The following is a 16,529-nucleotide window of genomic DNA, read 5'->3' as shown; positions in this document are numbered from 1 at the left end:
GGCGACTTCAATGCAAAACATACCTACTGGGGATCAAGATTAATATCGACCAAAGGAAAAGAACTGTTCAATGCTATGAAAAATTTGAGATGTGATGCAATTTCCACAGGAAGGCCCACATACTGGCCAACAGACAAGAATAAAATACCAGATCTTATAGATTTCTTCATATTTAGAGAAGTATCACCAAATGTTCTCCAAATAGAGGAAGCCTATGATATGAACTCAGATCACTCACCAATCTTACTCACAATTGGCGAAGACCCTATAAAGCGAAAACTGAATCCATCTCTCGTGAACACGCATACGGACTGGGACAGCTTCAAAATTTATCTTGTCAATATGGTAGACCTTAGAGTACCTTTAAAGACTGAGGAACAATTAGATTTAGAAGTCAATAGATTTACAAAGAACATCCAACAAGCTGCTTGGAGTAATACTCCAAAATTTAAGAAAAAGGTACAAAACAACTACTTCCCAGAAGAGATTAAAAATTTGATAAAGACAAAACGAACTCAAAGAAAAAGATGGCATTCCACAAGATGTCCAGAAGACAAAAAACATCTGAATAACCTCACTAAACAACTGAGGAGAGAGATTAAAATACATAAAGATACTTCAATAAAGAGATACCTAAACCAATTAACTTCTGATGGTTCCACCGATTACTCCATCTGGAAAGCGATAAGAAATATCAAAAAACCTACAACACATATTCCTCCCTTACGAGAGTCTAATGGGAATTGGGCTGCAAGTAACATACAAAAAGTTAAGAGGTTCGCTGATCATCTAGAAAATATATTTCAAATCGATGAAGAAGATTTACTTAACTTCGAAGAAATAACGTCAGAAGAGCTGAACATCCGTCTAGTCACACCAAAAGAGGTCTTAAGTGAAATTAAATGTCTAACTAAAAAGAAGGCACCAGGTTTTGATCTAATTACGGGTGAAGTCCTTCAGCATCTCCCCCGTAAAGCCGTAGTTAAATTGACAACCTTAATTAATGCCTCATTTCGACTTCAATATGTTCCCAATATGTGGAAAGTTGCGGAAGTTATAATGATTCCCAAGCCAGGAAAACCTCCACACGAAGTCACGTCTTACAGGCCAATCTCACTGTTACCTGTTATAGCAAAGCTATTTGAGAAAATCTTTCTCAAACGTCTTAACCCTATTATTGTCAAAAAGCAGCTCATACCAGATTACCAATTCGGTTTTAGAGAAAAACATTCTACCATAGAGCAAGTTCATAGAATCACAAATAATATTGAAAAAGCACTAGAAGAACAAAAAGTCTGCTCCACTGTCTTTCTGGATGTAGCTCAAGCATTTGATAAAGTGTGGCATCGAGGACTTGTTCATAAATTAAGGAAATTACTGCCTCGTCAATTTTCAAATATCCTTGAGTCATATTTAACACAAAGAATGTTTAGAGTACGACAAGATGATGATTATTCAGAACTAAAAGAAATAAAAGCTGGGGTGCCGCAAGGGAGTGTATTAGGTCCGGTCCTGTACCTCTTATACACATGCGATATTCCTGATCTAAAAGATAACGTTATCGCGACCTTTGCCGATGATACTGCTATCATGTCTACGGCGACTACTGAAAAGGAAGCGGTAGTAAAATTACAAAAAGCCATAAATATTGTTGGCTTGTGGACCAAAAAATGGCGGATAAAACTAAATCAGTCTAAATCAGTTCACATAAACTTTTCCAACAAAACATCAAATTACCTGCCAGTATATATTGATAACGTCAAAGTGCCGTTCCAAAATTCAGCTAAGTACCTAGGTATGACGCTAGACACCAAACTCCGATGGAAGGTCCATGTTAAAAAGAAACGCGAAGAGTTGGATCTCCGTTACTCTAAATTGTACTGGTTGCTCGGAAGGCATTCCACGTTATCAGTACAAAATAAATTATTGATCTACAAACAAGTCCTGACACCTGTATGGACTTATGGTTGCCAGCTGTGGGGCTGTACCAGTAATAGTAATATCCAAGTAATCCAACGATTCCAAAACAAAGTGCTCAGGGGAATAGTCAATGCTCCCTGGTACATTCGCAATTACGACCTCCATCGGGACCTTAATGTAGAGGACGTCACCACATTAATAAAAAAGGCTGCTGGAGCACACGAACATAGGCTCCACCATCACGTGAATGTCGAGGCTATTCAACTCCTTGATACCACTGACCTAGTGAGAAGATTGAAAAGGATAAAACCATTCGAACTAGTGAATTAGTGTTAGTGTACTTTAATATTAAGTGCTAAACAGTGAATGAAAAAATGAAAACACAAGAACAGAGTGTCTTCCCTTTAATAGAGACTATAAGTAGCGTTATTGGACACTTACTTATTACAATCCTTTTTAGTAAATTAGGTTAGACTTAAATTACTTATTAGTCTTAAATTAGGCTAGATCGTAATGTTCCATGATGTCGTAGTAAAGACACATGTATATTAAAAAAAAAAAAAAAAAAAAAAAATTAAATATATAATAATTTTATTATTTTTAGAAGTTCCAAGTCGGTTTAATATTATAATAAGGTTCTTACAGGACTAATTTCTTTTAATTTTTTTTAGAATCATAATTTTACTATTTTTAGAGCTCCTTAGGTGAGTTGAATATTTTTATACAGTTTTTTTACAGAAATAATAAATATTAATTGTTAAAATATATATTTTTAAAAATTTTATAAAGTTTTAAGATAATAAGGTTATTAATACATAAGCAATTTACTTTAATTAATTTTACCATTTTTAGAGGTTCTCAGTGATTTTAATATTATATGGTGTTTACAGAATTTCTTTATATTTTTATTAATTTTTTACCATATTTGGAAATTCTGAGAAGCGTCGAATATTGTAAAAGGTTTTAACAGAAATCATTAATTCTTATAATATCTTCTTTTTTTACAAATTTAAGAAATTCTTAAGAGACTTTAATATTATGGAGGAAGATAGAGAAGGAATTTCCATAATTAATTAACTTTAATTTTTCTAGTTTTAAAAATTCACAGTGAGTTTAATAAGGTATTTTAAAAAGTAAGTAGTTTTCACCATTTTTAGGATTTCAAGGACAGATTAATATCAAATTATGACGATGTTATACGAAAATTACTTTGAAACATAATACAGTATTGTTTCAAGTATATATAAATATATGTATTAATATACATTTATTTTGATTCAAATAGAAAATATCTTGGTTACTTAGATTCGATGCCAAACCTTATAAGGTTCAGATTTTCTTATGTGTAACATTTTTACTTTTTAACGGTAGGCACTCAATCATATGCTGTGTGTGAATACCATGTTACCATAAAACTTTAAATAATTTATTTTATTTGGTTTATTTATTATATTATAAATATTGACGATTATGTTTTTTAAGATATTTTACATAGAAGCTTTATGCTTCTTATTTACCTACACTTTAGGTTAAATTGATACCCAATATTTTTGTGCTAATACAGATGCAACCTTACATATCTCACCATTTAAAATTTAAAACAACAACACAGTTTCAATGGTTACTAATCAGTCAAATATAAACAGCCAAGTGACAAAGCCAAGACCACAGTTTAATTTGTTAATATATCTGACAATATTGTATTAATTTGACATTAATTGATTATTTATTTACTGACTTCAAGCATGATTAAAAACAATATATTTTTTTTTTATTTAACTTACCTGCTCGTCAGATTATTAATTTATGGAGTAGCCATGTAAATTATATTACTTATTTCATTAAGATAAGATAAGATAAAGACATTTAAGATATATAAGCCTTGTTATTTAATATAATACATTTTACATGTCATTTTATGATAAAATTAATCTTTCTATATACTATTATTATATATATCATAAGTAACTCAAACAAAAATATTAGCCCTGTAGGTGATTAGTACGTGTCGTAATGAAACAGTGATGTGTCCTGACAAGGACAGTTGTAAACGTTATCGTCATGAAACAATAATTTGTTCTGAAAAGAACAGTTAATTGGCGTTATCGTTAGACCACGATATCGCTTCGCTTCCGACCGCCGACCCGTGCGGACGTCTGCTCCAGTGCTCTCTCCGTGTGAGTCATCAGTGCTCTAGTGCTCTCTCGCTCGCTCGCGTGTGAGTCATCGCCGCTTGCCGCTGTACAGTGCGCACGCGCTGTCCGACCGCTGCCTTGCTGCGTGCTGCCCTCTCATTGGTCAGTCCGATCGCTGCCTTGCTGCCTGCCGCCCTCTCATTGGTCGCTTCGCGTCTTCGGTGTTTGGACATCGGGTTGAAGGCTGCAATTTATGAACGCGGGTTTACCTGCGGCCCTCAGATAGCCACCTAACGGTGCCAAACGGTTATCTGTTGGTTAACGCCTTGTGCCTTGTTGGTTTTTGTCCGGGGTGCATACACCGTGCCTTTTTCAAGGCGCGTAACAGCCCCTCCGCTTCCTTCAAGTCCTGTGCACGGCCGGGCCTCCTAGTAGGCACGTATTGGGGAGTAGGTACGCCAACTACTCTCTAGCAACCGGCTAAACACAGGTCCACTATTGGACGGGTCCTGTCACATCCGTAGGGGCTCTTATACCCAATCTCCTACGGGCTGGTTAGGTCGGTGACAAACCACACCTCCGCTATCACCAGCGGAGACACACCACATTGTAGGGCAAAATCACTAGCTTAGGTACTCACCTCACTTAGGCAAACTAGGTACACACACCCGTCGTCAACCTGTTGGCTTCCCGCCTTCAGAATGGCGTCCGGGGATCCACCCCATGACATAAGAAGAATTCTGCTCTTTCTCCAAGAGCGCTTCCCCGACGAATTGCGGGCTTTAAACGAGTCCGTAACCGCGGATTCACCGCGTTCGCCGTCGCCATTGCCGCGTAAGGCGAAGAAAAATGCCTCCGGGAAGGCATCTCGACCCGTTACCCGATCTCGCTCGCGCTCGCGCTCACCACTCCCTGAAGTGGGAAGCGCCAGCGATGAGGAGACGGGACAAAATTCACGCCCCTCTTCGGTCATGTCGACCCAATCCGCTCCGGCGGTAACAGACGACGAAGCCGCATTAATCTCATCTTCCGAAAGCGACGGCTTTCAAACCGTCGGTCGGAAGAAAAAGCGTTCGGCCAACGGCGGTCCCCCCGCCAAAAGGCCCACTCAAGCCGCCAACCCTCCGAAGAGGGATCTTAGTTCCCTATTATCGGGAAAACCTGCGCCCCCCCGCCCCCGCGGACCGCATTAAAACCCCCCCGCCCGTATACGTTAGGGACAAGGGTGCCTGGCCGGCCCTTTCCAAAATTCTCGACACAAAGTCGATAAATTACAAGGCCCGAACGCTAAGGGATAACCTTTGCGTTCAGGTCTTTTCATCCGACCACCATAGATTTTTAACTTCATACCTTCGCTCTGAAGGTATCGGTGGCCACACCTTCCCCCTACCCGAGGAGCGCGTCCTAAGGGTAGTCATTAAGGGCATCCCAAAGGAGATAGACTCCGGGATAGTCCAATCGGACCTTGTCGAGCAGGGATACCCCGTAAGGGATGTATTCCGCATGCTCAAGAGAACAACTAAAGAAGAGTACGACATGGTACTCGTTGTCCTCGATCCCACCCCGAGTGGGAAAAAGATATTTAGCCTGAGAGAGTGTTGCAAGCTCTCGGGGCTGAGGGTTGAAACCCCCCTCAAACATTCCTTCACACGACAGTGTCACCGCTGTCAACTCTACGGGCATGCGGCCCGTAACTGTTTCGCTAGGGCACGGTGCGTTAAGTGCCTAGGCGACCACGGCACGGCGGACTGCAAAAGAACGCTTCCGTGCGCTGAGCCGCCGGCGTGCGTGCTTTGCGGGCAACAGGGCCACCCAGCGAATTATCGCGGGTGCCCTCGTGCCCCCAAGGCGCATAAGCCGGCGTCTGCGCGCACGGCGGGGCGCGATGCGGTCCGTCGTGGCGCGGGAGCAAAGCCCACGTACGCGCCGGCCCCACCTCCTAAGAATAGTGCCTGGACCAAGCCCCCCGTTACGGAGGGCCCTCCCCAGCTCACGTCAGAGGCCTTCCCGCCTCTGCCAACAAAATCGGCAGCCGTAAAGCCTTCCCAGGCGCCGGCGCCGACCCCCGTCATAACGGAGAGGCCCACACGCAAGGTGAGCCCTCCGGCTAAAGCCCTCAGCCACACGGCGGAGGCCGCCGCGGAATCAGAAAAGGTCCGCGACGCCTTAAATCTCGCGTTTAGTATCGTAGACGCGTTAGACATAGACGCTCTTGTCGCCTTCTCCGAGGCTTTCAAATCCGCCAACAACGCGGAAGACAAGAAGTAACTTGTAATCGAGCACGTCCAGCTCCTTAAGTCCGTGCGACAATTTGCAGACTCCACCACACCGCAATAGCTACGACCACGTCTAGGATCAAGGCTCGATCACTGTCCGTAGTGACTTTCAATGCTAACGGTTTCAAGCCGCAGGCAGATTTGGTTCGAGATTTCCTCGTTCGCCACCAAATATATTAGTTTATTTTAGTTAGATATTTTCCTAGTACAGGAATCTTTCCTCAAGCCCAGCGTTCGCGCTCCCAGATTCGCGAATTACAACGTAGTGCGAAACGACCGACCTACGGCGAAAGGCGGTACGCTCATTTATTATAGACGAGCGCTTCACTGCTCGCCGTTAGACCCGCCCTCCCTTACCAACATAGAGTGCTCTGTGTTGCGCGTAGCCATGACCGGCCATCAGCCGATTATTATCGCGTCGGTGTACCTCCCTCCCGCCAAGGACATACTAGAGAGCGATCTCAGAACCCTGTTTGCGATGGGCCCCTCGGTCTTATTAGTCGGGGATCTCAATAGCAAACACGGGGACTGGAATAGTTCAAAACAAAACCCAAATGGGTTAGCCCTCAATAGGCTTATAGACGTGCTCAATTTCAACGTCATTGCCCCCATACAACCGACTCGCCGTGGCATAACAGGCAACGGCCTTCTCTCAACGGACGTCATAGACGTAGCGGTTTTACGTAACGTGGCACTACAGCCGCGAAGCGTAGAGACGTTACACGAGTTAGACTCGGATCACTTCCCGGTTCACTTTGAATTCGGCCCTCCTAACACTCGAGAGAAGAGGTTCAAGTCCATTGTCGACTGGCAGAAGTTAGACGAGGCCCTCAAGCCCGCCGACACCTCTGCCCTCCCAAATGTCCCCGACAATTTAGTCTCGTCCGCTCACGCGTTAGACGCGATCTCCTCGGTCATTAATCACATTCAGACCAAGGTCGCCGAGTCGTCCCGGAAGGTCCCAGATGAGTTCGCTCAACGCTGGGAGCTTCCCCCGGACGCGAGGCGTCTATTGACCGAGAAGAACGCGGCGACTCGCGCCTTCGCCAGAGCACCGACCGACGAAAACCGCAGAGCACTCCGCGCCTCGCAGCGCCGAGTCAAAGAGCTCATGCGGGAAATTAAAAACGAACGCTGGGACCGTCTTACCAGCGAATTGTCACCTTCGCACACGGCCTATTGGTCTCTCGCGCGTTCCCTTAAAACCGACACGGTGGCGTCCATGCCCCCTCTCAAGCGTCCAAATCTGCCTGACGCATTCGACGACGACGAAAAAGCCGAGTGCTTAGCCGTCAACCTAGTGGAGCAGTGCACCCCGTATCTCGATCATAGCGACCCGGCGCACGTCGAATACGTAAACCGCGAGGTCGAACGCATCGTAGCACTGCCCCTCCCTCCCGAGCCGCTCCCTCCTACGTCGATCGCCGAGGTCAAAACTCGGCGATCGACGTAGGAGGGAGCGAAAAGAGCTCACTGCCTCGTAAATCTCCAGGTCTCGACGCCATCTCGAACAAGGTCCTCCGGTGCCTCCCGCCCCATCTGATATGCCTACTAGTGTCCATTTTCAATTGCCTCCTTGAAAACTGCACCTTCCCGGCGCAGTGGAAAGAGGCCATTGTCATTGGTATTCACAAACCAGGCAAACCCCGTAACAACCCCACTAGTTATCAGCCTTCTCAATACGCTTAGCAAGCTTTACGAGAAGGTACTTAAAAAGCGCCTCCTAGACTTTGCCCTAGATAAGGGGCTCATTCCCGATGAGCAGTTTGGCTTCAGGCCGGCCCACTCGTGCGTTCATCAAGTCCATCGAATCACGGAGCACATCCTCTCCGGGATGAATAGCTCCCTGAAACCGAGAGCCACGGGTGCGCTCTTCTTCGACATAGCGAAAGCTTTCGACAAGGTCTGGCACAACGGCTTGGTTTACAAGCTCTACCACCTTAATGTGCCACTAAGACTCGTGCGTATCGTACACGACTTCTTGTCCGACCGCTCAATGCGCTATCGCGTAGAAGGAACGTTATCGTCTCCTCGCCCCATCATGGCCGGAGTCCCTCAGGGCTCGGTCCTCTCGCCCCTTCTGTTCACGCTGTATACCGGCGACATCCCTAGGGCTCCCAATGTGGAGCTAGCCCTCTATGCCGATGACACCGCTCTCTATACCACCCACAAAGATAGAGGTGTCATCGTGGACAGACTCCAGACCGCTACCACGTCGTTAGGCGAATGGTTTCGGAAATGGGGCTTCCAAATAAATCCCGAGAAAAGCGTAGCAGTTCTCTTTGCCAGGGGCAACCCCGGTGCTAACGCTAGGGATAAATTTCACCTCAAGACAGAGGTAACCCTATACGGGCAAGCCATCCCATGGCAAAAGTCCGTCAAATATCTAGGAGTCACGCTCGATAGCGGCATGTCTTTCCGAAAGCACATAGCCGCCGTTCGCAAGAAGGCCCATTTTGTCCTCTCTCGCCTTCATTTCCTCCTAAATAAAAGGAGTCAAATGTCTCTCAGACACAAGGTGACACTGTACAAGGCATGCATCCGACCGTGCATGACATACGCTAGCGTAGTCTTTGCGCATTGTGCCCCATCCTATATTCACCGACTACAGGTGCTTCAGTCGCGATTCATGAGAATCGCGACCGGTGCGCCCTTCTATGTGAGAAACGTCGATCTCCACCACGACCTGGAGCTCCCTACCATAGCCCAATGGATGAAGTTGGCGTCCACACGCCACTTTGACAAGGCTAAACACCATCCCAATCCGCTGGTGCGTAATAGCATCAACTATTACCCCTTCCCGACAAAAAAGGCTCGTAGGAGGCCCCGACACATACTAACGGATCCGGATGATCCAATTACCGTAGCAAACGATAAATTAAAAGCCGCCCGCGCGGCCAAAAATAATAAAAATAGCCAATCACAGATTAGGGTAAAAAACCGCCTTCACCGGGGAAGGCGAGGACCTTTACTTCGCACTTCGCTCACTCCAGTGAGCTTCCGTCCTGCCCTTCAGGCGATTGACCGCCCCGCGACGGCCCAAGCCGAGGTTCGAGTCTCACAGGAGACGCCCTTGCGCTAGCCGCGGGATAAAACGCCATTCTGGCCGAGCTACGCTCGCCAAAACAGCCCGAGCTGAGCTGTAAAGGCCCTTAAGGCCAACAGCGAGATTCCATACAAAAAAAAAAAAACACGATATCAAACTGTTCTGAGAAGAACACGTTAGTACCCTTCGACGGTTGCGCGCAGAAAAGGACAACTTTTTGCCGCGCCTCGATTTTATTGTCTACGCACCCTTCGCATCTTGGTACCACATGTTACCACTAGTGGCCAGTGTAGGATAACTTTTGTATATAAATCTACAGTTTTTAAAAATTAAACACATTCCACATTCCATCTTCACCTCTTCTCAACGAATTATTAGGAAGTTTTATTTTAACCAAATAAGGACCAACCAACTTAAAACAATTAACCTAAACCAAAACAACCTAAAGTAAAACTACCTAAAGTGGTGACCCCGAGAAGAACACCAAAAAAATTGAAGATGACGAACACAGAAAATTCCGGTGCAGAGCGTCAAGTTTCATCACATCCGTCGAGCCAAGAAGTCTCCGGTATCTCACTGTCACTCCGTGTGCCACCTCCAGAACAACAACCAACCATCGACACCCTCATCGGTGAAATAAGAAGGTTGTTTTTGGAAGTTGCCGAGCTACGAGCACAACCTCGCGACAACTACCGCAACAGTCGTTCTCGCCACCATTTACAATCACGCTCGCGGAACGCATCAACAAAGCGCAACGAAAACCGACGAGAGTCACAGATGGAAGATCGAAGCCGGAAAAAATCTCCAATGCCGTACTGCTATTACCATCATCGCTACGGTATGGACGCGAAGAAATGCACACCACCATGCCGATGTCTCAAGCCCATAAACCAGTCAGAAAACTAAAAGTAACGCTGGCCGCGGCGGGAACCGACGTTACCGAATCATCACACCGCCTTTTCGTTAACGACAGGGTAACGAAACTTACATTTTTGGTCGACACAGGAGCCAATATCTCCGTGCTACCCAAGACAAAAGGCTCACGTGAAAAACCACTGCCGTTTCAACTCTACGCCGCCAACAACACGGTCATTCCAACATACGGAGAGAAGTCACTCCAACTCGATCTTAACCTCCGAAGACCATATACATGGAAATTCGTCGTAGCAGATGTGTCTAAGGCAATCCTGGGAGCAGATTTCTTGCAGTACCACCACCTCATTGTCGACGTAAAAAACAGAAGACTGATCGACGGGAAAACAAAACTGGTAACAAACGCTCAACTCAGTACTGCAGACATACCTACAGTTCGTAGTATTGACATTGAGCAAAATTACCACAGCATACTAGCAGATTTCCCAGGCACAACCAGAATCACTTCAATGAAGCTTAGTCCCAAACATTCCGTTGAACACTTCATTGAAACAAATGGACCGCCCCTTCACTGCAAGCCACGCCCCATTGCACCGCATCGTTACGAAATGGTCAGGAAGGAATTCCAAAACATGATCGATCAAGGGTTATGCAGACCAAGCAAAAGCCCTTGGGCATCACCTCTTCACGTCGTGCCAAAGAAGAATGGAGCCCTACGCGTGTGTGGTGATTACCGAAGGCTCAACGCCATAACCAAGCCCGATCGATATCCCATACCACGTATACGTGACTTCACATACCAACTCGCAGGGAAGAAAATTTTCTCCACACTCGACCTCAATCGCGCGTACCAACAACTGCCAGTCATCGAGCAAGATGTGGAGAAAACCGCCATCATCACACCTTTTGGTCTTTTCGAGTTTCCGCGCATGTGTCCTGGTCTAAAGAACGCCGGACAGACTTTCCAACGCTTTATTCACGAAGTACTGCGCGAACTCAACTTCGTATTTCCTTTCGTTGATGATCTACTCATAGCATCAATCGACGAGGAAGAGCACCGAAAACATCTACGCATCGTATTACAGCGACTAGAAGAATACGGCATCACCATCAACCCATCAAAATGTGTTTTCGGCCAGCCAACTGTCAAATTCCTCGGTCACCAAGTCACGGCGGAAGGAATACAGCCACCCCAAGAGAAGGTACAAGCTAATACAGACTTTCCAAAACCACAAACCGTAGAAGAACTACGACGTTTTCTCGGTATGATAAACTTTTACCGTGAAAATATCAAAGATGCCGCCACCATACAAGCGCCGTTAAATACCGACCTGCACAACGTCAAGAAGCGTGACAAAACTAAGATCGACTGGACCACTGAATCAACGCAAGCTTATGAAGCATGTAAAGAGAGCATAAAAAACGCCGCTTTACTTGCTCATCCGTCTCACCAGGCGACACTTGCTATATTCAGCGACGCTAGCGACAAAACAGCTGGTGCCGCACTCAATCAATTTATCAACAACTCATGGCAACCACTCGGCTATTTCTCGAAGAAATTCACCGACGCACAGACTCGCTACAGTACCTACGATCGAGAGCTACTCGCCATTTACATGGCTGTCAAACATTTCCGCAAAATGTTCGAGGGACGAGAAATAATTATATTTACCGACCACAAGCCGCTAACTTTCGCTTACACAAAAACAAATACAAACAGCGAATCACCGAGACGCACCCGACAGCTACTTTATATCAGCGAATTTACCACTGATATACGACACGTCAGTGGATCTCAAAATGCAGCCGCAGATGCATTATCACGTGTCGAAGCAATCACCTGTCCATCGCCGATCGACTACAATCTACTTGCAGAAGCTCAAGAGCGCGATAGCGATACCATTAAAGCACTCAGTCTACAGAGCAACTTATGTTTCAAGAAAGTCAACCTGCCCGTCTCAAATATCAAATTACACTGCGAAACTTCAACCTCACAGTTACGTCCGTACCTACCAGAAGAATACCGACGTACCGCATTCAACGCAGTACATAACGTTAGCCACCCTAGAATCAAGACTACGAGGAAATTAATTACGCAACGTTACTTTTGGCCCTCAATGAACGCAGACGTCGGCAAGTGGGCAAAAGTATGCCTACAGTGTCAGCGCGCCAAAATACAACGCCACATATCAAGTCGATTATCAATTTTTTCACCAACCGAACGATTCGAACACGTTCACATTGATATCGTTGGTCCGCTACCCACCGCGGCCAGCGGTCATCGATACCTCGTGACAATGATCGACAGAGCAACGAGATGGACCGAAGCATACCCACTATGCGAAATATCAGCTGAAGACGTCGCCAAAGCGGTATACGAAGGTTGGATTTCCCGTTTCGGTTGTCCTGTAACAATAACAACGGACCAAGGACGCCAATTTGAAAGCAGAGTATTTGCATCTCTCTCTCGCTTACTAGGAATCGAAAAAACGCGTAAACTTCATACCACGCACAGTGTAACGGTATCATCGAACGATGGCACCGTGTCCTTAAAGCCGCATTAAAAGCAAGACTACAGACCGCAAGAAGCTGGATCAACGAGCTACCAACCGTCCTACTCGGATTACGCGCCGCTATGCGAAGTGACACCGGCGTCAGCGCCGCCCAACTTACCTACGGATGCAACATACGCTTACCCGGTGATTTTTTATCAACGACCCGCAATAACGTCATCATGGACTCTGGCTACATCGATCAGCTGCGCGACGCAATACGTAACTTGCAACCAATGCCGAGTCAACCACACAGCAACACAAAACCCATATTCGTTCACCGCGACCTGCAAACATGTGAATACGTATTCGTACGCGTAGACGCCGTAAAGAAGCCATTACAAGCACCTTACGACGGACCCTATCGCGTGCTGAGCAAGATATTCACGCTGCAGTTACCTAACCGTGAAATGAATATCTCTATCGACAGACTCAAACCTGCCTACACTATCGCCGAGCAAGATGTGCCTACTGATACAACAACGAGTACCTGCAACAAGCAAAACACATCAAGTGCGAGCGAACTACATGAACCATCAAATAGCCTGAATCATCAAGATGACAACAACCTGAAACAACAAGACACTGGGAACACCTCAATACCTACAAGAACAACTCGCCGAGGCCGCGTTATACGCCTGCCGGTACGCTTCGCTAGAGGGGGAATCCTGTAGGTGATTAGTACGTGTCGTAATGAAACAGTGATGTGTCCTGACAAGGACAGTTGTAAACGTTATCGTTGTACGAGCCAAAGCTGTACATTTTGCTCACTCAGGCTATCTTAGAATTATAAGCGTGATGATCCCTATGTACGTGCCAAGGTTCGTACATTCTTGCTCGTTTACAAGCTTGACAAATTCCTATGTTTGTACGTGCCATGGATGTACATTTCGATCACTTATAAGCGTGACGATTTCCCAAATCGTCGGAGTTACACCCCGAGAGCATAGCCAGACGTAGGCACTCTCTTTGACTGTTAAATTGTATTCATTCGGTATATAGCAATTAGCACGTCATTATTTCGCTCATATTCTATTGTAACACGCGAGTGGTAAATATAGAGTAAATCAATAAATCTCTATTATTTGAAGCATCCCGTTGACCCAGGAACCGTACATTTTGGTCCTTCGAGCTATCCGGGAATAGCGGGTCTTTCGCGTTCAGTTGATCGCGTTCGCGTTTTACTCCGTTTTCCTGAAGATCGGCGCCGTGGAAAAAACATCCCACTGCTGGTTCGTTGGGTCATCAAGCAAATCAAATACCATCATCCGCATCAATAGAAAAGAGGAGAGCAACGTTTTCAAGGATCCAGACTAGTCCAAATATATCGGCGTCCTTTCAACCTAGAACAAGGCGACGGACGTCAATCTTCAACGGAGAGAGGTAAACTGCAGTAAGCCCTCTCCCAACTTTTTCAAGAATCCAGACGGATCAATATATATCGGCGTCCTTTCAACCGAGAACAAGGCGACGGACGTCAAGCGCAACATAGAGAGGCAAGCGACAACGGTCGGTACAGTAAGTCCTTTCCAATTGTTTGAGCGCATAAAATTTGATAAATATTAGATTTATAGCATAATAACTGCAATCCCTTTCGAATAGGGGCACGTTATACAGCACTTTTAAACAACATTTATTGTTGACTGGGGCATCTTATTGGATACAATAAATCATTATGGATAAATTATACCAAGACCAACTAAGAGTATGGGGGGATATTCAGAAATTAACAAATAACTACAAAAAGGACGGAGCAGATAGAAAAAGAAATCCCGACTACTTTCAAAGTCGACTGTTGCATTTGGAGGAATTATGGAACAAATTTCAATGCAACCATGACCGTATGCTTTTAGAATATAGCCAGGATCATAAGTACTTTCAGGAAATGGAATATGAACAAAGCCAGGGATCATACCACTCAATAAAGGAAACATTGAGTCAGGCCTACCAGGACATTTTACTAAGAATGGAAAAGCCTAAGGCCAGCACTAGCGTTAGCGAGTTCGAGGAGCAAGGAACATCTGAAAGACAAGAATCGGCCCAGCAACAACAAGGGTTTGGTATTAATACTATCAAGCAGAAGGGGTATTCCCAAAGGATTAAGGATCTGCTCTGCAAGCAGGAGGCATTTTTTAGGTCCTCCGATCACCGTTCAATTGAATGTGATATAGACGCCATTACGGAAAAATGGGAACTCGTGGCAGAATTAGAGGAAATGAGGTCGCGTTGGGACGCGATTTATAATAATCACATAGAAATAGACGCCGAGCTCGCGGGAACTTTCCCCGAATATCAAGAAAAATATTACGAACAGGGAGCCATATATAGGCGCAAAAGGAAGGAGATAAATAACAAATTGCACTCTATCACTCCAAATGAAAAATTAACTCCCCGTATAGAAATACCTATATTTAACGGCAGTTTTGAAAAATGGGTATCATTCCGGGACTTATTTGAACAAGTTATCCACAAAAATTCAACCCTCTCTAACGCAGAAAAAATGCAATATTTAAAATCAAAATTAAGAGAGGAACCAGAGAGGCTTATAAATCAATTGCAAGTTAGCAACGAGAATTATGACGCATGTTGGAAAATTATCACAAATAGATATGACAACAAAAAACATATTTTAACATCGTATCTAAATAGTTTTATGCAGCTTCCAAAGATTGAAAAGGACAACCTGGGGCAAATTAAAAGACTTCACGATGTCACTTTGGAATGCTTGAATGGGCTCAAAAATTTGGGGATTTGTGTAGAGCATTGGGATACCATTATAGTTCATATTCTGTCTCAAAAACTAGATTACGATACCTATCAAGCATATATTGCATCACTAAAGCATCCAAAAGAGTTACCAGTGCTTAAAGATTTAATTGATTTCCTGGAAAAAACATTTACTGCCTTGGAAACAACAAGCAACAAACCTCAGCAGAGTCTTGTTACAAAACATCAATATCGGTCTAATAATAAGCCGATCAACAATAAATTCGTGTCATCGCAAGTGAGTAATCGAGGCCATGACAATATTGTTAAAAACACGTACTGTAAAATATGCAAAACAGCTAATCATGTCACGTTTAATTGTAAATCTTTTATAGCTATGAATCATAGAGAAAGGCTTGATACAGTTTTAGCATTACAGATATGTACTAATTGTTTATGTGACCACGATGTCAAGGATTGTGTTTCACAAATCAGATGCAGAGTTTGTTATCAGAAGCATAATACAAGGTTACATAATGCATTAAATAGTTCGAATTCACCTAATCGCCCGTCTACAAACAGGCTTCAATATCAAAATAGTAATTATACGAGGGAGCATTCAAAAAGGGTACATACGGCATCTAAGGATTTTTCAGAAGTCCTCTTAGCTACCGCAAAAATTAAAGTGTTAGGGGTTAATGGAAAGCCTTACCTCATGCGCGCACTTATTGACCAGGGGTCTCAAATATCAATAATTAGCGAAAAGGCAGCACAGTTGTTGAAACTAAAGAGGGAAGGCTGCAATGGTGTTATCTCAGGAGTGGGGGAAAACACACAACGAATCAAGGGTCAGGTTACATTGACCTGTACTTCTATCCATACTAACTATACACTAAAAACAAGAGTTTTTATCATGAATAATTTAGTACACAAATTGCCAAATAACTCCTTTAATATGCCGTCATGGCCATATATCAAAGACATCGAATTGGCAGATCCCGAATTTAACAGAAGTAGTCAA

The sequence above is a fragment of the Pieris brassicae genome, chromosome 4 (assembly GCF_905147105.1).
Source record: "Pieris brassicae chromosome 4, ilPieBrab1.1, whole genome shotgun sequence".
NCBI classification, from domain to species: domain Eukaryota; kingdom Metazoa; phylum Arthropoda; class Insecta; order Lepidoptera; family Pieridae; genus Pieris; species Pieris brassicae.
The sequence above is the reverse complement of the archived record's forward strand: the minus strand, read 5'-3'. Positions refer to the sequence as shown.